This window comes from Ictidomys tridecemlineatus, chromosome 9 (genome assembly GCF_052094955.1).
Source record: "Ictidomys tridecemlineatus isolate mIctTri1 chromosome 9, mIctTri1.hap1, whole genome shotgun sequence".
Taxonomy (NCBI): Eukaryota; Metazoa; Chordata; class Mammalia; order Rodentia; family Sciuridae; genus Ictidomys; species Ictidomys tridecemlineatus.
The window spans coordinates 106,709,269-106,734,619 of record NC_135485.1 but is presented as its reverse complement, the minus strand read 5'-3'; the positions used below and the strand labels follow the sequence as shown (position 1 = coordinate 106,734,619).

General features: G+C 34.9%; 1 protein-coding gene and 1 non-coding gene across 3 annotated transcripts in view; one reads left to right on the top strand and one right to left on the bottom strand.

Annotated features, from left to right (window-relative positions):
- Nucleotides 1–25,351, bottom strand: part of Unc5c (unc-5 netrin receptor C) — a 349,998-nt gene that overhangs the window by 241,642 nt on the left and 83,005 nt on the right. The gene's annotated exons all lie outside the window — the stretch shown is intronic.
- Nucleotides 22,049–22,173, top strand: LOC120892663 (small nucleolar RNA SNORA40). Its single transcript, XR_005737445.1, has one exon. It is a non-coding gene; the product is annotated as a small nucleolar RNA SNORA40 (small nucleolar RNA).

The window sequence follows — 25,351 nt, the reverse complement described above, 5'->3', positions numbered from 1 at the left end:
AAGCTTATTTACTCTCTCATGCATCTTTTTCAGTACCTACTCTGCACCAGACAATTAACTGAATACAGGGGATTTGGGATGGAAATATTTCTGTCCTCAATCACACAACAGACAAATATGAGATCGCCTGAAATGTGCTTTGGAAATGCAAAAAAGTTACTTAGCTTTGATCAGAGGTGTAGGAAAGACTTGCCATTGAAAGTGGTCTCCAAAGCTGAGGCTTGGAGCAGATCTTAGCCTTACTCTACTTCCTTTACACACTAAATTCAGACCACCTTCCTTCTTATGTGTGAACTCCCTTCCACTTTTATCAATATGGACTGTGGAGCACTTTTCCCTATACAGAGAAAGAACTGGTAATAATAAGGTGTCAGAATGACTCTCTCCTGGTCTCTAGCAAGTAAAATCCAGGAAAAGTTCAAAGCTATGACTATATTATCTTTCTCCCCATTGGTCTCCTTCTTGAATATCCCACAGTGACTATGAAGTTTCAGCTCAAAGAACTTATTATTTTTCTACTCTGTGCAGAGGAGACTTGCTCCAGAATATGAAAGTATAACAGTGAAGGACCACAGAAGCACTGAAGTCTGTCAAAGTCCATTTCCTACCAATATTTGTTAACTTCTTTCAGAGTACAAAAACACATCACAGGAGATTTTTGCTCTTGCAGAAAAAAATGTACAAAGAGAAATAGGATAGGATGAATAAATTCTGCATGTCCCACCCTTTCACCTTCTCTTTTAAATTCATTCATTCTTGGAAGGTAGGTGCAGAGAGACCCATGGTCACTTATACTTGCTGCATGATAAGCACATATTCCAGAGATAGAATACAGGAAAGCAGGCAAATGAGAGATTTTTAAATGTCACATGATTACTCATTTCACATTCTCACATCCCTTGTTACCTCTCAATGATAAACCAAGTTTGAATGAGTGATTCAAGATTTGCATAACAGTACATGAAAAAATCAAAATATGGCCATTAAAATGAAATGATGTTGGGGGCAATATTAAATAGCCAGGTGGTACTCATCATGATTAATTAGAAAGTTAGAGTGCCCATCATTTTTCTATAATGCTTGTTTTGAAAATACAAATTGCTAATAGGGAATAATTTGAGCAGAACACATATTTCTCATTTAATTATGTGTCGTTTTGCTTAAGAGAAAGAAATTTATTGTGTCACCCAGTGAACCAAACTCTGTAGGAATACACAAAATGTGCTGATACATCCTTAAACTTGTATCCATGATCTTTTGCCACATGTGTTAGGAGCCACATTCACTTGGCATTACAATTTTCTGTTAGTTTCCAATAGCCCTCCATCCACATCTTCACAATTACTCTTGAGCTACAGCTCTTTTGATATCCTCTTCCACAAGCAAGACATCAGGTGTCTTTCAAGGTAAGTCCATGTTGCCTGCAGTATTTCTTTTTCTTTTCATATACTTTTTGTTTGTTTGTTTTTTGGTAGTGCTGAGGATCAAACTTTAGAGCCTCACTCATACTATGCAAGCGCTCTACTGCTGAGCTATATCTCCAACCCCCAGTATTTATTTCTTAATCGTTTACATGTGTAAAACTAGTTTACTTTTTTTATAAAGTTTCTCTTTATGTGTCTAATTCAAATTTTTTGTGTTATTCTCCAGCCTCACTTTCCCCATAAGCTCTGGCAATTTTTATTTCACGATTTTGTACAGTAAGACGGACTTTTAAAACATAAGTGTCATGTTATAGCAGAACTTACTGTACCATTTTTCTTTGCCATTTGCATGATTTTTATGAAACTGTCCTCCACAATTTATAAGTGTCCTATATTGGTGATGCAAACTTAAAACAAATTTGTTCTAATAATTTCTTAAGTCTATCCATTTTTTGTGTTATTAATAACTGGGGAGATAAGAAATTATAATTTTTCTGATGAAAGAAGAAATCCCAAAAGATCAATTACTGGAGCAATCACTAACCTGTAGACTAAAACAATAATCCACAATGCATAGTCTGTAGTCTCCCCTCTTCTGAGGGGAGAACATGCCCCTCAAATTATATGATAGTATTTTCCATGACTTATTTTCTTAAAAGTGGATTCTCCATCTTGGTTGGAGATAGAAAGGGCTCCTCAATATGAGAAAGAATGAGAGAAACTACAATTATTAAATTAAAGGCAAATTGTTACCATGGCAATTGTCCAAATATTACATTGTGAATAGAGCAAAGATATATTGTACAATTAACTAAAGAAAAGATCTATGGATGAATAGTCTAATTCTTGCTTTATCATTTTATGAGACAGTTGTCTTGCTAAAAATGTGAAGCCTAGTCACTCATGACAAAGGACCCAAGGTTGTTTCCATTAATTAACTCTAAGAATAATTCAGAGTTAAATTAGTACTATCAAGCCTCTATTAGCATTGTGCTACTAACCTTCAATGGTGCTATATATATTAGCACAGTGCTAATTGACCAATAGTTAATAGAAATGCAGAATAAGTTAGCAAACCAGTTGAGGAAGGGTGTGTGTGAGGTTTTCTCATGACATTATGTTTTATTTTTCTAGAACATATGTACTGTTTTTATCTTAGAAATAATCTTTAACCAAATTTTATGGATTTTATTTACTTGAGTTTATTTTCTGTGACAGATGTGTCATGAGATCTTTACAATGTATTAATGAAGTCAGGAAACATTTTTTGAAGTGCTCCTAAACTCTGAAAAAACTGCTTTTTGCTGAACTTAGATTTTTGCTTGCCTTTTTCTTTCTTGTAAAAGAAAAGAGAGAACTAATATAAAACAGCAGGTCTGCAACTTTCTCACTAAGGAAATAAAGGGGGGGAAAAACCTGACAGAGCAAATCCAAACCAATTAGGCGAACAGAAACCATTTTAAAGTGAATAAAAGCATAGCTGAACATCAAATATAGGTCTAATATTGATGTGAATAAATTATGCAGCTCTAATTGTGAGATTTACATAAGTGTATCATGTCAATTCTAATATATTCATTATATTTTATTAAAAATATTATTAAAAATTTATATTTAGACAGTCCTGAATACTTGAATTAATGTTGTTATACTACCATGGTTCTGTTTTTCATGTACTACCTAAAATTCTCAAAAATTAAAAAATACATATGATTTTAAATTGAGATCAACATTTTCATTGATTGAAGATTCATAAATCATAGTATCATTTGGATAAGAAAATAAAAGCCATTCTTTATTTCTGTGGCATATTGTATAAAAAACTAAGGAACCAGGAATAAATATATAGAATCATAATATAATATAATATATGGTAAAAATTTTCAATTAAGAAAAAAGGAAATAGACTTTAAGCTACCAAAATCTTTTGGTTACCATAGTTCTCCCATATTTTGCATTAGGTTGAGTAGATAATAAGGTAAGTGCTATGTAGAACTACAATTAACTTTCCTTCATCTCTACAATTGTGCACAGAAGTTGAGTAAGCTGGAGCTGGGCATGGTGGTGCATACCTGTAATCCCAGCAGCTCAGGAGACTGAGGCAGGAGGATTGCAAATTGGAGGCCAGCCTAAGCAACTTAGTGAGACTCTAAACAACTTAGCAAGACCTGCCTCAAAAAAAAAAAAAAAATATATATATATATATATATATATATATATGATTGGGGATGTGGTCAAGCACCTCTTGGTTTAATGCCTGATACCAAAAAAATAATAATAATAATAAAATAAAGAGGGGCTGGGGATGTGGCTCAAGTGGTAACACATTTGCCTGGCATGCGCAAGGCACTGGGTTTGATCCACAACACCACATAAAAATAAAATAAAGATGTTGTGTCCACTGAAAACTGAAAAATAAATATTAAAAAATTCTCTCTCTCTCTAAAAAAAAAAAAAAGAAGTTGAATAAGCTGGAACTTATCACTGGAATAAAGTTCCATTGTAATGATAAGGCACTCACCTTATGATTCTGTAAAAAAAAAAAAAAAAACAGCAAAGCCCAACTAAGAATACTTTTATTATTTGCAGCACCAAGAGAAATAAAATAGAGTGGAGGATGCTTATCAGAATACAGAACTTCAGTATGATTAATTCTACATTAGTTGTTGCTTATGTGGGTGGTAGAGATAATGGCAGGGCCTCAGGGAAACTTTGCACATCAGTACTTCAAAATTCATTAGTGGCCTGTATGAATTTTCTTCTCCATCACTGTAACAAAACCAATGGTAAAAGAAACTTTGCTTGATAGGAACCCCATCTACATATGTTTGTACCATACTGCTAAATTAGTGTTTTACAGAAGACTACGGACATAACCAAGAAATGATTTCTTTCTTTTGCCAGGAATCACTCTAGCTTTATTTTTATTTTTGGTAGTGACAGAGATTGAAGCAAGGGCCTTGCACAGAGTAGGCAAGTGATCTCCCACACAGCTACATCTCCAGCCCTCACACTAGTTTGGATAAGACATTTTTCAAAAAGATAGTGAGTGTCCTGAACCTGAATTTGCAGATTTCATGAGTACATCAAAGCAAAAGTGAAATAATACCAGAGAAAATTAAAAAATATTATTTCTTCTTCTATTCCACTAAAACAAAGCTCTCAACCATATATCAATATTTAGAAGAATGAATTATGGTGGCTTGGGACCCAAAATGAACCCTCTGGGAATAGGTACTCTCTTACTTGATAATTCAACCAAATGGAAGTGTCCTTTTAAAAATATTCCATAAATGAAATGATTCCAAAATACACTAAGAAGTATAGCATGAGGCAAACATAAATCTGGAAAAAATATATATACATATAATTGTGAAAATGATTTTTTAACTTTTCATTGATAAATAATGATAACAAGAATATAGTTATCACTCAATCATCTATAAGAGTTATGGTATATTCTTATTATCCACATTCTACTGTGAAGAATCTAAGCACACATTATCTGAGATAAAATATAAAATGCTTATCCTATGTGTAGCTTCTGAAATAGCTGCTTTTATTGATTAACTTATTTGTGAAATTTGTGAAAAGCACTGCTGATCTCTGAAGATCTTTAGTTTTCCAGAAATGAGTCATGAGGTACTTGCTCCTCTTCCTGTTGTTTCTAACCAGTGAGGAAACTCAGCAATAAACTGAGGACCACTAGACAGTACCAGACCATTCCTAAATGCTAAGCATCTTTCCTCCTCCCCAAGTGAAGATATACAAGATCACTTTGTTTTTAATCTCGAAATCTCCAAACACTCTTATCAGTGATATTCAGTCTCTGTCTGTCCTGTCATGGAGCAAAAAGATTTATACCCCGGATGCCTATTCGGGTTCATAGGCCAAGTTCAACTGATTTTTCTTTTATAGGCCCTTGCAATAAGCAGTTCATTACAAACAGTCCTCTTCAGCAAGTCCAACAAATACAGATAAATAATAAAACTTCACAAGCTTCTAAAATGTAAAAGATTTATAAATAGGGCTGGCATGGTCCCTGTGAAGAAGGGCTCAGAGGCCATTTGAGCATATACTTGGGAGGAAAAATTGGAATCATTTAGCAAAAAGAAGATTGTTACATGCGTTTTTGTTGTCTTCTGTTTTTGTGTTTTAAAGGCAAGTTTATTTGACACAACACATAAGCATCCCCTTATTTATTGGATATGGTTAGGGTCATAGATATACTTTAGATCCACAAAAGAGAAATGCTCTCATAAACAAAGCAATTTTTAATTGAACTCTTTTTGAAAGGAACCAAAAACATATCATAGGCTTCCTTGTTAACATGATATGTTGAACTTGTAATCGAAACTTTGTTGATTATTTAAAACATCATTCCCTAAAGTGCATTCTATGGAACACTAGTTTCAGAAGCAAGATGTTAATGGTGTTTTGGGGGGAAAAAATATTCTGAGGTCAAATGAATTTGGGAGATACTCATGTCAACTTGATTGTTTAAAACAATGTACACTCCCATTTTAGCTGGCTAATTGGATGGGAAACATAAACCCACAAGTCAGCGGGTGTAGTGACCCCACACAAGCAGTAAGAAATGGAATGTTAAAGTAAAGGAAATGACTAAAAGTGTAAAGAGGGAGCCTACAGAATGGGAAAAAATCTTGGCTAGCTACACCTCCAATAGGGAATTAACAGAATATACAAAAACATAAAAAAATTGAAATCCCAAACTAACAAGCGAGTAAAAGAACTAAACAGAAACTCTCAAAAGAAGAAACATAAATGGCCGAAAAATATATGAAAAAATGTCCAACATCTCCAGCAATCAGGGAAATGGAAATCAAAACTACACTGAGATTTCATCTCACTCTAGTCAGAATGGCAATCAAGAACACAAACAATAATAACTGCTGGCAAGGTTGTGAGGGAAAAAGTACATGTCTACATTTGGTGGCACTGCAGACTAGAAGAAGCACACTGGAAACAAGGGAGGATATTCCTAAAACGTCTATGTGTGAAATCACTATAATGACCCAGCAATCCTACTCCTTGGTGTTTTCCTAAAAGATCTAAAATCAGAATACTGCAGTGATACAGCCACCCCAATGTTCATAGCAGCACAATTCACAATAGTTAATTTATGGAATCAACCGTGATGCCTGTCAATAGATTAATGGATTAAGAAATTGTAATATATATGCAGATCACACACACACACACACACACACACACACACAAAATGGAGTTCTACTCAGACTTAAAAATGAATGAAATTATGGCATTTACCAGTAAATGGATTGAAATGGAGAATATCATGGTAAGTGAAATTAGCCAAACTCAGAGGTCAAATGTTTTCTTTCATATGTGGAAGCTAGAGTAAAACAAAGGAAAGGGGAAGGGGAGCATAGGATAATATAAAGGGAAGATCAGCAGTATAGAAAAAGCAGATCAAGAGGCAGAGTAGAGGGAGGGGTAAGAGGAGGTAATGCAGAATGAACTCTTTAAAAATCATGTTTTTTTTTGTGTGTGTGTGTGTGTATGTACACACTACAGGGAACTTCACCTGTATGCATAGACAGTAAGAACCAATCAAATATAAATTAATAGATGAACAAAAGAATGTCCATTAGAATAGAAGAAGGAGAATGGGAGAGGGGAGGGAGAACAAGAGGGAAAAGTGGGAGGGAAATTGAATTCCATCCATGTATGAGTTTGTCAGGATGAATCCAACTACTATGTATAACTATAAAGCTTTAGTAAAGAAGAACAAGGAGGAGGAGGAGGAGGAGGAGGAGGAGGAGGAGGAGGAGGAGGAGGAAGAGGAGGAGGAGGAGGAGGAGGAGGAGGAGGAGGGAGAAATGGAACATCAGCATTACTCTTGTGATTTCACGGTACTACTAAAAAGAGACAGAGAAGGGGCTGGAAGAGAGTAAAGCTAAGAGCTTCTGCACCTGATAAAGCCATTGGGTTCTTTTCCTTTATTTACTAGGAAACATTTCCCTCTTATCTTCTGTGTAAACTCAGCCAACTATTGTTCTTTCTGCTTTGCTTCAGCAGTGCTGCCATTTCTGTCTCCTGTTTGGCAATGCAGCTACCCTGGAGACTTTCGCTGGTGTTCTTCCATGGAGATGGTAACATCATGGATAGGCTTATTGTAATTCTGCATGGATGGAGATGCCAGAAGTATATGTAATGGATGAAGGGAGACAGCAGGTTACTTTCAGGGTGAAGTGACTTACCTGTGTTTGCTGGCTGTTTTGTTTATTTCCCTATGCACTAGTATTAAAGAGGGAGTGAAATGAAAAGAGACTGCCTAGATGAATTTAGTCACATCTTAAAAAATATTTTTTTTGCTCTCTACATAGGAGAAATTCAACTAAAATTGACCATTTTTTCATAACCTTCATTAATAGTAATTTAGTAGTAATAATTCATATCATTTACCATTAAGAGAGGATGTTAGCTTCTCTCCAATTCAATACTCTCATAATTATTTCAAATATTGGAATGATTTTTAATTAATAAAGTATGAGGAGAAGACTGCTGATTTCTTTATGGTAAAAAAAATACCAATACTGCATATATAGCTAATCTTACTTGCATAAAATTTTAAGGGGCTATAAGTTTTTAGATGATAATAATGTTGATGATTAAGAAGAAAAAAAACAAAGGATTCCTAGGATCTGGCACTTAGGAAAACAAAACCTCCTAAAAGGAGAGAAGATTCCAGTAGTGCTTGAATAATACTTGGCTATGCCCCAATGAACTTCTGGAAGGAGCTCAGTGAAATGAAATTTAAGAAGCATTCATCAGCAAATGGGCTCCAACATCATATTCTTCAATAAATAAAACTTAACACTTAGTGCTTACATCACATCGTTCATCTTCAAGGTACTTTCTAAATGTGAAGTAACTTTTATAATTTATAGTTGCTCACTTGAAGAATCCAACAGGACTTCACAAATATTAAATTTAATCCATACGCAATTGATTTTCAAAAGGCAACAAAATCTGGTCAGGTGGATGGAAAACAGATTTGATATACTATTAGAATTAAGAATTTCTGATTTCTAAATTTGGTTCTGACTATTTGAAAGTGTCCCTACCTGGCGGTTACTCAAATTCAAAAAAGTTTAAGAAACTGGTTTAAAAAAATTAATATAAGGACTAATTGCGGTTTAGAGACACCAGACTCCCATTTTGCATCTTGGTTCTATTCACTTCCTGATTAGTCAAGCATGGCTGTCTCCTCAGGTTCCTGCTTGATGAAAAGGAGCACTGGCACTGCTAACGCAAGATTTGGTACAAACATCACCCAGAATGGACTTCAGATGAATTTGTTACTCTCTTTGTGGTAAATTTAAATGTCAAAATTGTATGTTTCTAAAGATAATATTGACCTTATCTTACATTTAATTAATAGTGAAGAAGTACACTATGATTAGTGATGAAAATCTGCCTAGAGTATTTAAATGAAAATTTGATTAAAAAAGAAACTGGTAAGTTTATTTGGCCAGGTGTCATTTGTTTAATATAGATTAGTTCTCAATTGCTGTTCATTCTTATAAACGTTTTAGATTTATTGTTAAAATTAGGTATTATAGTTGATCTTTTCTTTATATACAATACATACATATGCTGACATATATATATATATATATATATATATATATATATACGTATATGTATAGTTACACATAATACGACTAATTATAAATTCTTTAAACCTCATAGCAAAAGATGGGTATTGCTGTCACTATTTTATGAGGTATAGTGATATCAGTCACCTAGCTAAGGTGATATAGCTAGTCAATGGTGTGGTCAGGAGACTCTTTCAAGAGCCTAGGGTATTAAGTGATGCTTCAGAATAAGTGCTTATATGAAAACAAACAGCAGAGTAAAACTACCAACACTAATAGAAAAGGAAGCATGGTTTCCATTGACGAGCCTAATTGTATATTCTACTACTGGGCCTGGATAGTCTGTCTATTCAACATGTGACCCTGTGTACTACTTCAATTTTGGGGGGGTCTCTTTTATTTTAACAGTATAACAGGAGTGGAGAGAGTTAAATATCACAGTCCTTAAGGCCCTTACTGTTTTTAATAATAGAAACTTTCTGTTTCTATTATTCACAGCTGGAAAAAATCTGGAGAGGTAGAAAAATAGTTGTCTTACAGACTCAATTAGTAATGTATGTTAATGTAACCATTAGTATGCTGAATAATTAGTAGTATAGAGATGTATCATTTTTTTCTTAGAAGTTCTGTGTGTATGCACAAACATATGCAAACACACATGCATAAATTCCTACAAATATATACTACAGCATGCTTCCAGTGTCATTTATTATGTTAATAATCCAGACAGGTGTTTCTTAGGTTTGAGGACATCATCAGGAATCCTTCTTTGCTCTCAAAGAATTTACATTCTAGTTGAGGGAATATGGAAGTAAAGTGTGTGTAGAATGCTAGGGATATTTTAGCCAGCTTGATTGGGGCAGGACTAGATGAAAGGTGTTTTATCAGCTTTTCTCGCTGCTGTGGCTAAATGACCCAACCAGAACCATTGTACAGGGGGAAAAGTTTATTTAAGGGCTCAAGGTTTCAGAGGTCTCAATCCATAGATAGCAGGCTCCATTCCTCAGGGCTCAAGGTGAGGCAAGACATCATGGAGGGAGAGTGTGACAGAGGGAAACAGCTCATATGATGATTGGAGAGCAGAGAGAGAGGTCTCCACTCTCCAGATACAAATATATACCCCATAGCCACGGCCCCATTGAACAACTTCCTCCAGTCATACCTGCTGCCTTCAGTTACCAACCAGTTGATCCCATCAGGGATTAATCCACTGATTAGGTTAAGGCTAGGACCCAATCATTTCTCCTCCAAACCTTGCATTGTCTTACATGTGAGCTTCTGGGGGACACCAGGCATCCAAACCATAACAATGGGACTACAGATACATTACAAAATCTGCTTGGAAAACATCTTGAAGAGAGGGAACCACTACTTCAGGTGGTTTGAACTGGCAAGCTGCTTGAATAGTCCAAGAAAGGTAACAAGGAGATTGATGTGACATAGAGAAGAAAATGTGACCAGATGTACATGACCACATCAGAGGGGACATGGCCTGGCACAAGCCACCTGGAAAGATCAGGGAGGATCTTGAGATCTTTGTTTTTGTTGCTAGTATTCCAGTGTAATTGAAAGTCACTGGAAAACATTAAGCTACCTATTTTTACTACTCACAGTATTAATTAGTATTTTAAATATCATTTCTTTAATACTTCAGAATTTTCAAAAGGTTCCTTTGGATGACCCAATGGTATCTGCTACCCTAAACATATTTTGGTTTATATGAACAATCAAAGCAATTTGCCAGTTGTCTGTGCCTCTACTAGAACTCAGAGCAATCTGGAGTTAATAATTCCTTCATTTGGAACTCACACACACAGAAAACTGATTTTAAATAAGACTTCCCTTTTATTGTCTTACTTTCAGTTTGTACTTTAGAGATACCACATGAAAACAGATGTTTCTAGATAGAATTTTACCTACAGCAAGGAATATAAGCCAAGTTTATTTGACCTATGTAATTGTTTCTTTTTAAATTTTTGTTCTTTACTAAGTTTCTGTGAGGTTACTAAATTTCATGTCTAAGTACTGGTAGTATTTGTAAAAATCAAGCTAAGTTTACAAAAATTTTAAATTAGGTGATGAATATTTTATTTTATACATAATCACACTTTGATACATGAAGAGTCCCTCATCCTTTTTGCAAACTGATAGAAAGGATTCATTAGTTTATCACACAAGTAGCTATTAAAATAACATTCCCATATACACTTATAGACTACTGTTTATCCTTTGAGAGTATAAAACTTTCTCCATATAATATATTGGAAGTGGACAGAAGGGAAGAAGACAGGGTTCCCCTTGTTAACATGGGATTCTGTAATAAGAACAGCAGTGTAGATGGAGACCTGCTTTTCATTAGCCTTCTCTTCCTTTTTGTACTGTAGAATCTTGGAAGTTCACCATGGGCCTTAGTAATCCTGCTGATCAAATGGGGATGCTTATCGAACAAGTAGGCAGCAGAACATTGCTTTTTGAAGTGCTTTAGGAACCTGTATGATTAGACAGGGCCATTAAATGTACCCTAGGTATAAGAAGAACAGTCTTCAAAGCTGGAGCCATGGATCAATAATTTTTTCCTCTACTGACTATTGGCATCAAAGTCTCTAGTATGGCTGACATTCATGTGTATGGGGGTATCCCCACCACTATGCACATCTAAGACTCTGCTTCCACTAAAAATTAACTGGGATATTATATTGAAATGGTTTTCAATTTTATTTAGAAATGTAGAGAGGGGCATATAAATAGCCATTCCTGGTAGATTTGTTCTACTGGAGCCTTCATTGCAGGGTTTAATAATGTTGGAGTTGACTAAATTGACAGCTGTGGAGGCTCAGCCCGAGTGCGTCATTCTGGAAGGGAAGGAGAGGGTGAATCCAATTAAAAAAATGACAAAGCTGTCACCTCACTCAACTTATTTTCATTATTAGTCGCATTTTGCTCTTCTATTTTCTGCAAAGGAGAGGGTGTAAGACAAGTTCCATATCAAATATGCTTGGTAAATTAAAACACCACAGTTTACTTTTTTCTCTCTTGCAAATATATATCATTTTCATTCTTAGATTTTTCTCCTTAATTTCATCTCTCCTCTTTTTTAGATACATTAATTCAAGGAATGCATTTTTTTTTCCTTTTAGGAATAACTGCAAAAAATGAGGCAAGTGGAGCAGAATGTAATTAGGTCTCTGTTCCATCCAACCTGGATTTTATTTGGTGTTTTCCTCTATTGCCCTTTGATAGTATCAGAAAAATATAGGGGTGTTCTGCGTGCCTCCCTCCCTCTTTCTTTCATTCATCATTCTTTCCTTCTTTCCTTCTTTCTTTTCTTTTTCACCTTGTGATAGAATCAGCAACATGGAACATACCGAATTTGTAAGTTAATGCCTCTGTTAGTAATGTTGCCTATGCAATCTAATCAAGCAGTCAATCCATAAATATGTATAGATTTAGCCATAATATAAGATGAAAGGAAGCATTTTGAGGAAGAAGGAGTAAGTTCTCCACTATTTTGTTGCCAAGATAAAACCTAACATTACTGTAAAATGGTGAGTATGTGTTAAAGCAATGAATGAGTTTTCTGAGCAATGTGAGTCCCAGAAATCTTGGTCAATTGAAATCATTGAGATACGTTCTTGAAGAAGACAGTCATAAGCTAAACAGGAGAGGACAGGTGTTCACCACTGGAGTGGAGGAAAGGGGAAGCCTGGGATGTGACTCCTTGTTATTATCAAGATAGAAGAGTAATCAGAACTCACTTATCAAGTAACTTCTTCGTGTTACTTAGCAAGATTCTGGAAGATAACAAGAACCTGCAAAGAAGTGACAGGGAATCCTCTTGGAATGCAAAGCTCTGAATTGTTTTATCTCCAGAACTTCCTCAAGCTGACAATGGAAACTAAATCTACCCTCTGTAAGGGGACTCCAAGCAAGCTGAACTGTGACCTGTTCTCTAGCTAGCATGGCCTAGCTAAATCTACATATGTGTATCTCCGGGAGTTGTTTCTATAAATTGTAATCTCTTTTGTAGGAGTGATGAAGAAACAAACAACCCAATCCACCTGCTTCTCCCCATTTTGATCAAACAGTGTTAAATTCATTTTTACTTTATGCCTCATTTGCTGATTTCTTATGTGGGTGGGCTGCTAAATCTGATCAAAGGGAATCTTGGCTGGGTCGCTAACTTAGCTGCCCAATAACAGAAGGAAGTGCTTTTCCCTAAAAGTAGATTTTATAAAATACCTAAAGTGAAAGGAGGGCACTTTTCTTTTCAAGAGAGTGCCCAAAAGGAACAGACCATCATTCAGAACCTTGCTGCTCTTAAGTAACCAACACATCTACAAGTTATTTAATCTGCTACAAATAAAGAATAAAGATGAGAGCACAGCAAGTAACCAGAGGACAAACTGAAAGCACATTGTAAAGACAGAAGGAAAAGACCAAATCAATAAAATAGAAGAATTCAAAAACAGTTGTGTGAATCCATTTAGGAAAAATTAGCACTCTGTATGATGATACATTCTGAAGGACCGTTTAGAATAAGAATACAGATTCTTAGAGTAATTACTCAATTCTCAATAAGCCGTGCTTATAATGATGACTACTTAGGAAAATCTTACATGATACTTAATATTATTAAGTCAGGGTAAATCTAGAACTATTCAATTAAAAAATCAGTGTGAGAAAACCTGTTTGTCTTTAATAAAATCCCTCCAAGAAATAGTACAAAACACCATATGACCCGAAATTCCATTCCTATTTATCCCAAAGAAATGAAAACTTATGTTCACACAAAGCCTGCGCACAAATGCTTATTTTGGATTTATTTATAACTATTGAAAGCTATAATCAACTCAAAGGCCCTTCAACTTGTAGATGGATAAACAAACCATAGAACAGCCATGCAAAGGAATGAGAAGGAATTATCTATGGACACATGTGAAACACAGCTGAATCTCAATGGCTGTAAATGAAAGAAACCAGAGAAAAAGGATCCATGCTATGTGGTTACAGTTATATGACATTTTGGGAAAGAAAATCTGTAGGAAAAGGAAAAAGTAAATGGGAGCAGGGGTAGGGACTGACAGTGAACATGAAAACACACTCTAATAAGGCCAATGGGCAAATGGCATGCAGATACTGAAAGAGGCAGATTGACCACCCATGGGAGGGCACACCTGTAATCTCAGTGGCTTTTGAGAGTGAGGCAGAAGGATCACAAGTTCAAAGCCAGCCTCAGCATCTTAGAGAGGCCTTAAACAATTTAGAAAGCCCTGTCCCAAAATTAAAAAAATAAAATAAAATAAAATGGGCTGGGAATGTGGCTCAGTGGCTAAGCACCCCTGGGTTTAATCTTTCATATCAAACACACACACACACACACACACACACACACACAAACCAAAAAAGTGGCAGATTGTGTTGGTTACACAATTGGATAGTAATACAACTGGATGTGTTTCAAAACTCAGAACTGTACACCAAAAAAGTATATTTTACTCAATGTAAATTATAGCTCCAATTTAAAACACCAGCTCATTTTCTGTGATTATCTGGTGGTGGAGCATTGAATATGTCTCTTAACTGAGAATGTCTAGTGTCTGTCATATCTTGGCTATCCATAGATGGTCTTCACTGTTTCTCTCTATTATTCCCTCTTCACAGCCCAGTATCATTGCTATTATCTGTGCTTACATTCTTTCCTCTGTTTGTCCTAAATAAGGTTGACGATATATAAAAATTATTTCTTACATATTCATAATATCTCAGGCCATGCAATCAAGATAGAGTTCTTTTCTAGCATATTTATAATGTTGTCTTTTCTCTAAATATATTTGCTCAGATCTGAATTTTGTGAAATAATAGTCAAACACTTGGAGATTAGATATAGATTCAGATATTACTACAAAACCAAATTCAATATCCAATTACTATGCTAGATTCATAGGAAAATGAATATTTGGATTAAACCAGTGAAACACACAAAGCCAAAATAATAACTCCAATTTTTTGAGCACTTAATCTGTACCACACATACATGTTTTAGACTTCTAAACTTTGCCACCAGGAGGTAAGTGCTCTTACTTCCAGACAAGAAAAGTTATATTAGAAAAAATATTACAACTTGTCCAATGGCATAGCTAGTTAAAGTGGCAGTTTGAGAATTAAAATTCAAGCTTGTCTAATTCTAGATTCATTGAGACACAATGAGAGAAACATTTTATTAAGTATCCACAAGCAGGCTGTGAAGAATATGATAACAGAGGAAAAGGAACTGTAAGAAAAGGGATTTTCTTCCAGGAAGAAGGGATTGGGGCTGGCAGAGTAGGGTGGAGAAAACTGTCACAGAATCAGTGAGAAGGGCTTTGCCTGCAGTGGGAACAACCATTTCCCTGCCAATGCTTTTCTAGCTAATGTCCAATTGAGAGTGTGAATTCTGCTACCTTCTGTTCACTCATAAAAGAGACAGAGAAAGAGAGAGATGGACCCAAACCTGATTAGTAGAAACTGGGTTTTCACTTCTGTGGGTAGAACAAATGATGGTCTATCCCCATCAGCAACATGCGAAGATCTCACCAAGGGGTACAAAACCATACATCCTAGCTGGGTCTCAGCTTCCTCATCTAAGCAAGTTAAATAATAATATGATCCATATTGTCTACCACTTAGGATGATTGCAAAGATCACATTATATGTATATGATATACATCTCAAATTCCAGTGATGGCATGGAATATGAACAATTAAATGAAACAATTTAAAGAAAGACAAAAAGGTCAAAGACAAACAAACAAACAAAAAACCCCAGAAAACAAACAAACAAAAAAAAACCAAAACTCTATATCTCCTTTCCTGGCCTGGATTTCCTGACATACGTACACAGAGCTGCTCTAACTCAGGATGGGACTGAGGGAAAATGTTGGCAATGAATGAAGACAAGTTACAAGTTTTCCTAATGTTCTGGTCTGTGCAAACATATGAAGTGATGGCATTTTCTACATATTTTCCTTTGATAAATCGAATTACAACTACCAATAATGTCTGCAGATTTTTAACATGAAAGTATATGCTAATGTTAAAGCACCTGGAAAATATATTTTTGTACAGAAAAGCAACCAGTAACAGACATACTATATTTTGAGATGAACATTAATATCATTTTATGATTCATTATATTTGGATACTTCAATTGTTTTCATGTGATTTCTGCCTAACTTAACTAGTTTCCTACTGTTTGTTCTAAGTTAGCCCCCTGCAGGAGTCAGGCTGGGTAGAATCCTCAATTTAGGTAGATTCTTCTAATGTTATGGGGACATTTGATTCATGGACAGGCCAGATGAGGTCCAATATCCATTGTTTCCTTTCCTCCTACCCGCTTCCAGTTCTCACTGCTATTTGTACAATCTTACTCCTACTAAACAAATTCAAATTATATAAAAAAAATACACTTTATTGATACTTTGTTCAAGACTGGCAAGACTCAGAGGGCCTATCTACATCTAGAAAAATTCACAGTGGCCCACTTCTAAGCAGCAAACTAAGCCCTCAACTCAATACAGTGTTTCTCTCTGGAATTCTATTTATGTTTTAGATACCCTAAAGCAAAGAGAGGACTGTCACCTTGTTATAATGAACAGATCTCCAAGTCTTTCAGAAAACCAGACCATTTAAAGATAATTGCTGACACTTTTGGATCAAACACTTCACTTTTAATTATATGAGATATATAAGTGAGAAATTTCTACATTTTTAACTGTGAATATTTACATTCTGTACAAGGTGTATGGTGGCATATATCATCCACATCTGAACCCAGTTGGTTTCCTCCTGTTCATGAAATAATAGAAATTGTTTTCTTTTCTCATTTGAAACTGTTTCCCAGAAGAATGCCAACTCCTTAGGCCATCAATAGAAATGTGGAAATTGTGAAGACATCTAAGGAAGGGGCTCCTGTTCTTAGAAAGAAGTGTATATGAAGAGTGAAATGCAATGTTCTGCAGTGTTTCAAATCTGTAATTGAACAGATCCATACATGAACACTGGACAGAAACTGTTTTAGTGAAGATGTCAACTAAAATGTATACTAATGCCTTTATTAATAATTTTAACCTGATATTTATGGAAACAGTAAGTCATTGAAATTTCAGTTATATTTTATCATCCTGGTGAAAATTCTAGGCTCTAATTGTGTTTAAAGTCAGAAGTGTTTGTCAAACACTGGAGACACGCCTTTCATAACATCAAGGCCTTCAGATGGCAATGGAGAACTTGGCCTATACCCAAGTCTCTTAATTTCATCTGACACAAACAACCCTGAACTATTCACGTTTTATTTACTCCTTTTGATTTGTTTCCAGCAGAACGGAGAGTTTGATTTTATAAGAATCTGTTTCTTTCCTCCGTACATTTAAATTGGACAGAACAGATAATAAATCTGCCCTTTCTACTGTGTGAGCGGTTGCCCCTGATCATTGTGGGTGATTTGGCATTATTTAAGCTGGAAGGCGGTTTTGTATTAATGATCTGATGTTGTTGAATCCCACTGTGAAAACTACTTTGTGGTAACATTCCTTTAGGTTTCTTTCTCAATTGTTGTTTCCCTTGGTAAGAAAAATATACTTCTTACTTACCTATTTTTTACAGTGTTATTTAAATAACCATGAGTTTGTATTGTCATGTGCTTCTACATGCTATATAGTGCATGCCCTACAGTAATCTAAATAGTCAACTACTCAACTACATAGTATATATTTTATTTTCTAAAATGCTTATTTGAAAGAGATGAACTAAAATGTGTATATAGCTATTCTAGTTATCATGTCTTGACATAAATAAAGTAATGCCTCAAATATTTATCAAGGTTCTATCAATTTCCAGGAATTAGTGAGGCTTGGGGCTAACAACGAACGAGGTAATTATCTATTTTGTCATAAGCTTCAAAGCCCTAAAAGACTAATGGAGTACAGAGAATGTATGTAAAAGTGCCCTAAAATTTTGCTTGACACATGAGAGTCAATAAATGTCTGTGATGAAAGCTAATGATATTAATATTGATTCCATATAATATAAGGATGATATTTTTGTCATAAAAATGTGAGAAGTACATAATTTAAGGAGCAATTAGTTGAGTATCACTGGTAGGGTGTTTTTTGTATTCAGAATTCTCTTGAAGTCACAACTTAGAAGTCTTGTTACTCCAACCTTGTCAGTGGCAGATGTATCAAATGACACATCTAAATAAACCGATATACAGAGAATTTATTCCAAATGGCAGGCATTGCTGATTTAAATGAGGTTTGAAGTCCACTATAGCAGCTGGAAACTTTTCCTACTCACAGCTTAGTAAAGTTGTATTCATTTGCAGAAAAGAAACACTGACGGAAACATACAAGAGAAAGGAAATTGTCATTTCCGAGAAGCTATTAAGAAGCTACTGGTTTTATTCCTTCATCTCCAAATGGCTCCAAATGTAAAAACTAGACATGTTAATCATCAGACAAAAATGATATAGTAATGTCACTAAAGTTTACTCTTTGGTAAAGTAGATAAATTAGAAATTCCTGTCATAAATATACATTATGGAAATGCAGGCAGACCTTAACATTTGCTACACTTTGAATCATACTTAGTCTTGTATTACTAAGAAAGAATATTACCTTGCTATTTTGTCTAAGATAAGATTGATGAAAAATAATAAAATACTATTAGGAAAAGGGCACTGTATTATTTCACATCTTCGTCAAAAAGAGAAAGCAACTATATTTTTCAAGACAGAGTTCTTTTGACAAGCATCTCTTTAGTTCAATGATAGCCATTGTAATATATTGAGATAAATGCTAAATTATTAATATAACTATTTTGAAAGCTACATTTGTTTTCTCCCTTACCCTATATATTTAAAAACTTAAAAACCTCCAAGAGTGAATTTTTGTTTTCAAAATCAATGTGGCAATTATAGCTCTGGAAACATTATTCTAAGTTGCATGTCAGAAAAGAATATGTTGGTGGTAAAATTAAAACTCATACACACAACCAAAAAAACTGGAAGATAATCTTTTTAAAGCAAGTATGTGTGACTCCATAGACATAGAACGTCAATTAAAAGAAAGCGATAATCCATATGGTACATTATTTTTAAACTGTCTGTTCTAAAACTTTGCTTCAGTGCTGGATTTACCTTGTTTTCACATATCAATTTTTCACACAGGAGTTTTTTTTTTCCTTTAAACCTCTAGTGAGAAGTATTGGTTAACACAAAATGAATATGCTGTAATACTTTCTCTGAAGCCCTGCAGTCAACCCTTTGCATATAACTTTCCAATAGAAAAAAAAAAATCCCACATACTTCATTTTTCCCTAAAGAGCAGCATGAGATTTCCAATTCTTTGCTCGAACACATAAAATATTAAGAGCCAATTTTCAGCTGCACCTCTGTCACTTCCATTATCATTCTACACGTCCAGAGGTGATAATGGACTCTGTAAATTGCAGTCTTTCTCCATCCCAGACCACTGAGGCTTTCACCGGGGGATGGTTCCACACAAAGGGTGGCCCAGATGTATGTTAATGGCACTGAGCAGCAAGCAGCAGACACCACCACACAGGATAATGTGATGTGCTACCCAGAGGACAGACAAAATGAGCAGAAAACAATTTTCTTAGGAATTCAGTAAAAACAAAGACCTGTTTGTCCCTACAAATCCAATATGTAGCACCATCTTTATAGAACCTTGGGAAAAGATTAAAACATACTCCTAATGCCCCACCTGTGACAGAATTGTCTCCCTAAGCTAACACAGAATGAGACTTCATGGACCCTGAAGTTTAAAGAATTATGGACAAGGCTGTTATTTCCTATTGCTTTTCACACGTACTGCATAGATCTGCCAGCATTAGTGGAATGATCTTCCAACATAAAGTGAAAAGAAAACAGAGAGACCAAAAGAGAAAAGGGGGGGGGGCAGAGAAAGAGAGAATAAGGTAAAGAATAATTCTTTCCTTATCCATTGCTGAAGTGAATGCTCACTACCCATTGTGGTAGGCACTTCCTATACCAGAAGAAAACTGTTTAGTAGGATATTGGATGAGGTTGATACTAGGTTTTCAATTTTTTTTTTACTGTGCTATGCAAAATAATTGAACATTAGGGAAATATTCAGGAAGAAGGAAGAGATTAGAAACTAGACTGACTTTTCCATAGGCACTCATGGTAGTTGTCCCATTCTAACACTGAGTAAGTGTTCAATGACCAAACCACCAGACTGAGTACTGATGCTCTGGGGCTGGGACTGAGAGTGGGTCAGAAAACAGGGTTGTGTAAGAGGAAGGAATACCTAGGGACTGAAAAGAGGCAGAACAAAATCAGATTGTATTACCCTTGTAATTAAATGTAGTTCTTTTACGTGTTAGACAATAATACCAATGATATGTCCTCCTTGCTTAATGTGCTAATAAAGTTCAATAAAACAAAGTAAGATCAATTTTAATTCCATAAATATATCTTGGGAACAATTTTCCATTTCTCAAAGTAATTTCAGGAAAAGCTAGAAAGGATAAAGAAAGAAAATTGAATGAAGAAAGAAAAAAGTAAAATCATTTCTCTATTAATTTAGGATCAAATATTATCAGTGAGCTCTTTTTCTCTTTTTCTCCCCTTTCCATTCCCTTCATCAAACACAAAGCACCCAGATATATAAAGGCACTGTGCTAAGCACAAGGGTGAAAGGGGAAACACGTCCACCAGTGATTAGGGTCTTAAAGGAAGACAGACAAGGAGCACATCATTATCATACAACATGATCCTTGCTCTGGGAGGTATCAGAAGGCTGCTTTGGATGATACTTCACCATCCTGTCAGAGTTTCCAGAACTTAGGATTTCACATCCTTTTCTTCCACGTCTCTTAATCAAGAAAAATGGGGAATTAAATCAATATGCATTGATTATGCATTTAATATGCATACACAGAATTTGTAATTTATACATATGTTTCAAATGAAAACATTTGAAATCCAGACAAAAGGCAAGTCCACAGAGACCCTCAGAGGAATGGAGGAGTCAGAAATGGGGAGTGATTATTTAAAGGCTGGGGAGATGTTTTCCTGGGTGATGATAAATACTTGAAAGTAAATAGAAGTGGTAGTTGCAGAGCACTGTCAATATACAGAATAGCCCTGAACTGCATACTTTAAAACTGCTGTTTATATATTACATGAAGCTTAACTGAAAATATAATTGAAGTACTTTAGATATTTTGTGGCCATTTGAAATAGGAATTCTGAAGAATCAAAGAAATTAGGAAAATCAACTAGTCTCTTCTGTTTCTTGCTTACTCTACATGCAGAAAATTGTGATGTTATTTTAAAAAAATCAGAAACGGCTGATGTAATTGGATAACCAAAGCAAGGTTACCACCTCTGGTTTTCCAGAGCAAGGTTAACATCTTTGAGAGAATCTTTAAAGTTCAAAAGATTGTACAGTAGCATGATAGGAGGTTCCATATGACAGAATATGCCAGGATTCTCAAAAACTTGATTTTCTATGAATTTTTAATGATGCAAGTAATTTTTCAAGGTCATTGAGCAAGCAATCAGTTATTCAGACATTAAATTTGTTCACAGTTTCTTGGCAGCTTTGCAAGAAAACAAGCAAGTGGGATTTGTGGGGGAGGGGAAATGATACACTGAAGAAGAGGTGAATTAGAAGTACTGTATAATTAGCTGTAGGTAGAGTTGATTCACTCTTCAAGTTGGCAAGCTGAATGTTCTTCACTAGGTGTTCTAGAAGGTAGAATGAAGCATTATAATTAGTCATTTTCTGGCTGCAAGTCTGGTTAATAGCATACATATGCATATGTATTTTTAAAATGTCTATATCTATAAAACTAATTTTCTAGTGATTGGACTAATTCAGTACCAAATATCTGAATGTTTCTAATTTTCCAATTAAGTACATAGGAAGGACATTAAGAAATATACACTTAGATTACCTGTGTATATTTTTTTGTTTAACTTGTGGATAAATACTTAGAGAAATGTGCAAAAACTAAACCCTCTTCCACAACCCACATCTCATTGTTTAGAATGAGTTTTGATAAGAAGAAATGTTTTGGGACAGGGATGTAGCTCAGTTGTGGAGTGCTTGCCTAATGTGTGTGAGGCCCTGGGTTCAATCCCCTGTATCATACAAATAAAACAAAACAAACCCAAAAAAAGGAATATCGTAATGCAAAGACAGTGTAAAGTAATGAGGTACTTATAACCATAAAGTTGGTTCCAGGATTGAAGATTTTAAAATTAAAAAGCAGAAGATATAATGGAGATCTTAGACATATTGATTTAGTACTACAGTTTTCATATTGACATGACACATCCAAGATGGCCTTAAAATACTCATTTTGGCAACATGATGTCTAGAGTTGACAATATTGGCATAGTCTACAAATCTCTGTATTTTTGAGTGGGATATACTAGGAATAAATATGATCCAAACACATTTATGATCAGAGAGGACATCAGCAATTGAGAGCCCAGCAGATCTATCTACCCTATAACTAATCTTAAAGTAAACTTCTTGAAGACTTAATGTCCCAAATATTCTAGGTGGGAAATTTGAATTGTCATCAGTATGTCCATAATTGAAGTGGAGATAAAAGAAACTCAAAGAAAAAAATGTGCAAAGCTCTCCTGAGGATAAATCATTACTCAGGCTTTAGAGAAACAGATATAAACTTGATGGCAGTGGAAGGAATCACATATGGAATTCCTTCAATGAAAATTTATTGACTTTAAATAAATAAAATATATACTTATTAATACTTGCATCCCTGAATGAGATATCCTTCAGAAAATTTTAAAAAATCAAGAAATTATATTGTTCTCTAAATGTTAAATTATAAAAAACATAATAGAGCAAGAGAGGGGTATGAAGATGTAGATATATGCTAAAATAGTGTCCCAATCCCCAGAGAATACTACTGATCATGTGGAATCATATTAAAAGGGAATCACAGAAATCAATATTCAAAGTACCTTTTAAATATTTTTCAGGACAGTGTGAACTTTGGGCAATAAACTGCAATAATTCTCTCCCTTGGAAAAGTCATGTTTAAGCCAGAAATAAGTGTAAGAGATTGTATTGTTCCCTCCCCGTTAGCCAAACCTTCTCTTCTGCATTTGGTGCTCAATTGTAACGGCCCAAAGTCACAAAACATGATTTAGCTAAATCTTCTTAGCAAGCAACATTTACTACCTATGTGCCCATGCACATCCACCCACCAAGAGAACCAAGAGAAAATATTCACTCATACAGACCTTAATATTCTTGTCCTAGAGATACTAGATCTTACTGTAAACTTGACATTCTATATGATTCAATTTTTAGGTTATGTCCACCATGTCCATTGGGGTATTACATTCCATATAACAACTATGATTTTTATTTTAAATTGAGGTTTTTGGGGGGCATATCAGTGTACCCATGAAATAGGATTGCATCCACCAGTGACTAAAACCATAAGTCAAAGAGCCATCCAGGTGGGAGCTGATTAGCCAAGGTAATGACTACTACCTAGTGAGGCCTATGGGTAAGAGCTGGGGCTTGCTTGGGTGAAAAACACACAACCCAGTGGCTACTTAGTGGCTGCATGTAGAAGTCCTCTATTTCCTTTACTTTAACTGCTGTGCAAACAATGGCAATGAGCATAATAAGGGGATGAATACCTTTATAAAGGAACAGACCACCAACTATCTAATAGAGATTAAAAACTGAGAAAAGTAAAATGTTCAAGTAAAATCAAACAAAAGGGTAAGTTAATTTCATATGTAAATCTTCCACATATGAGGAGGACATACAAGTTGTAGGATATGGGATCATGGAGATGGAGAGCTCATGGAGTTGAAGGAATATATAATTAAAATTGTGTCACATGAAATAAATAGAATAAATTCATGAAATTTAAATACAACTAAAAGATTGTTTCCTATGCAAATATAAATAAAGAATTATTTGTTTAGAAAATTAAAAGCAAATGAGAGTATTTTCTAAGACTATAACTTCTTCAGATAGAAGAAATGACTTAATATCTTGAATAACATGAACAACAAATATTTTGTTCATCTCTATGTTCAATGTTCCCAGAAAATTCTATGCATTTTCAATTCTTAAATGAATTAGAAATCAATTGACATAATTTTAAATGAGCAAATTAAAAGAAAATTAGAAATTTCCACCAGCCTTTATCTAATACTTATAAACATATTTAAGAAATATTTCATATCACACTTTTCAATACTGCTTTTTATAATTGATTTTAACTTGAGTTAAAAGCATCAGTTATACATCTATTTTATGATTTCCCTTTTTTGAAACCTTTTATGTATACTGATGGTAAATAAATATTCTTTAAAATGTGGAAAAGGGAATCATTTTTTCATATAGAATACAGATTTGTCCAGGGTTTTAATAAAAAATGTTTCTTAAAAAGCAAATATGAACAAGAACACTTTCCCTGTCTTCTCTATCCATCTGCCAAATTTCGCTTTCAAAGAATTATGGTGACAGTATCAAATATTCTTGCCATCCTTGTCACTTTTCATTTATTTGACAAAGGCACAAGAATTCTCCTCTAAGGAACCAGAGGGGGGGGGGAGAGAGAGAGAGAGAGAGAGAGAGAGAGAGAGAGAGAGAGAGAGAGAGAGAGAGAGAGAGAGAGAGAGAAACAGCTGAAAGTCTTCTGGTCTACCCCTACATTTCCTATTTGCCTGCATTTCATGCTGTTAATATTTTAGCAGCTGTAGTACCAGGGTCCAACTTAAGTTTTTAACTATTTAATTCTGAAACCTCAGTCATAGACTGGAGAAAAATAGCTACAACTGGAACCAGAGGTAACAGAGGTAGATGTAGAGGGACAGATTGATTCACTTTTTAAGAACCGACAGACAACAAGGAAACAGAGACCTCAGTCTTACAGACAAAACGGGCTTTATTTTGTCAGCAACGGAGGGCTTGGAGGAGGACCTGCACTCAGAAGAGATGGCAGCCCTAGCCCACACCTTGATTTCAGAGAGTAGGTTGAGCAGAATGCTCCACTAACCTATGGAACTAACCTTCTCCTATGGAACTCTGTGAAATGTGAACAGTTTTCTTTCTAGTGCTAAAGACTAGGAGAATCAATTTATTCTTAAAAGCAAGTCCAAAATTTCTAATCTAAGATAGATTTGGTTGCTTCATAAGGAATGGGAAAAAAAACTAAATAGCATATAATATTTGATATAGCGTCTGATGCCTA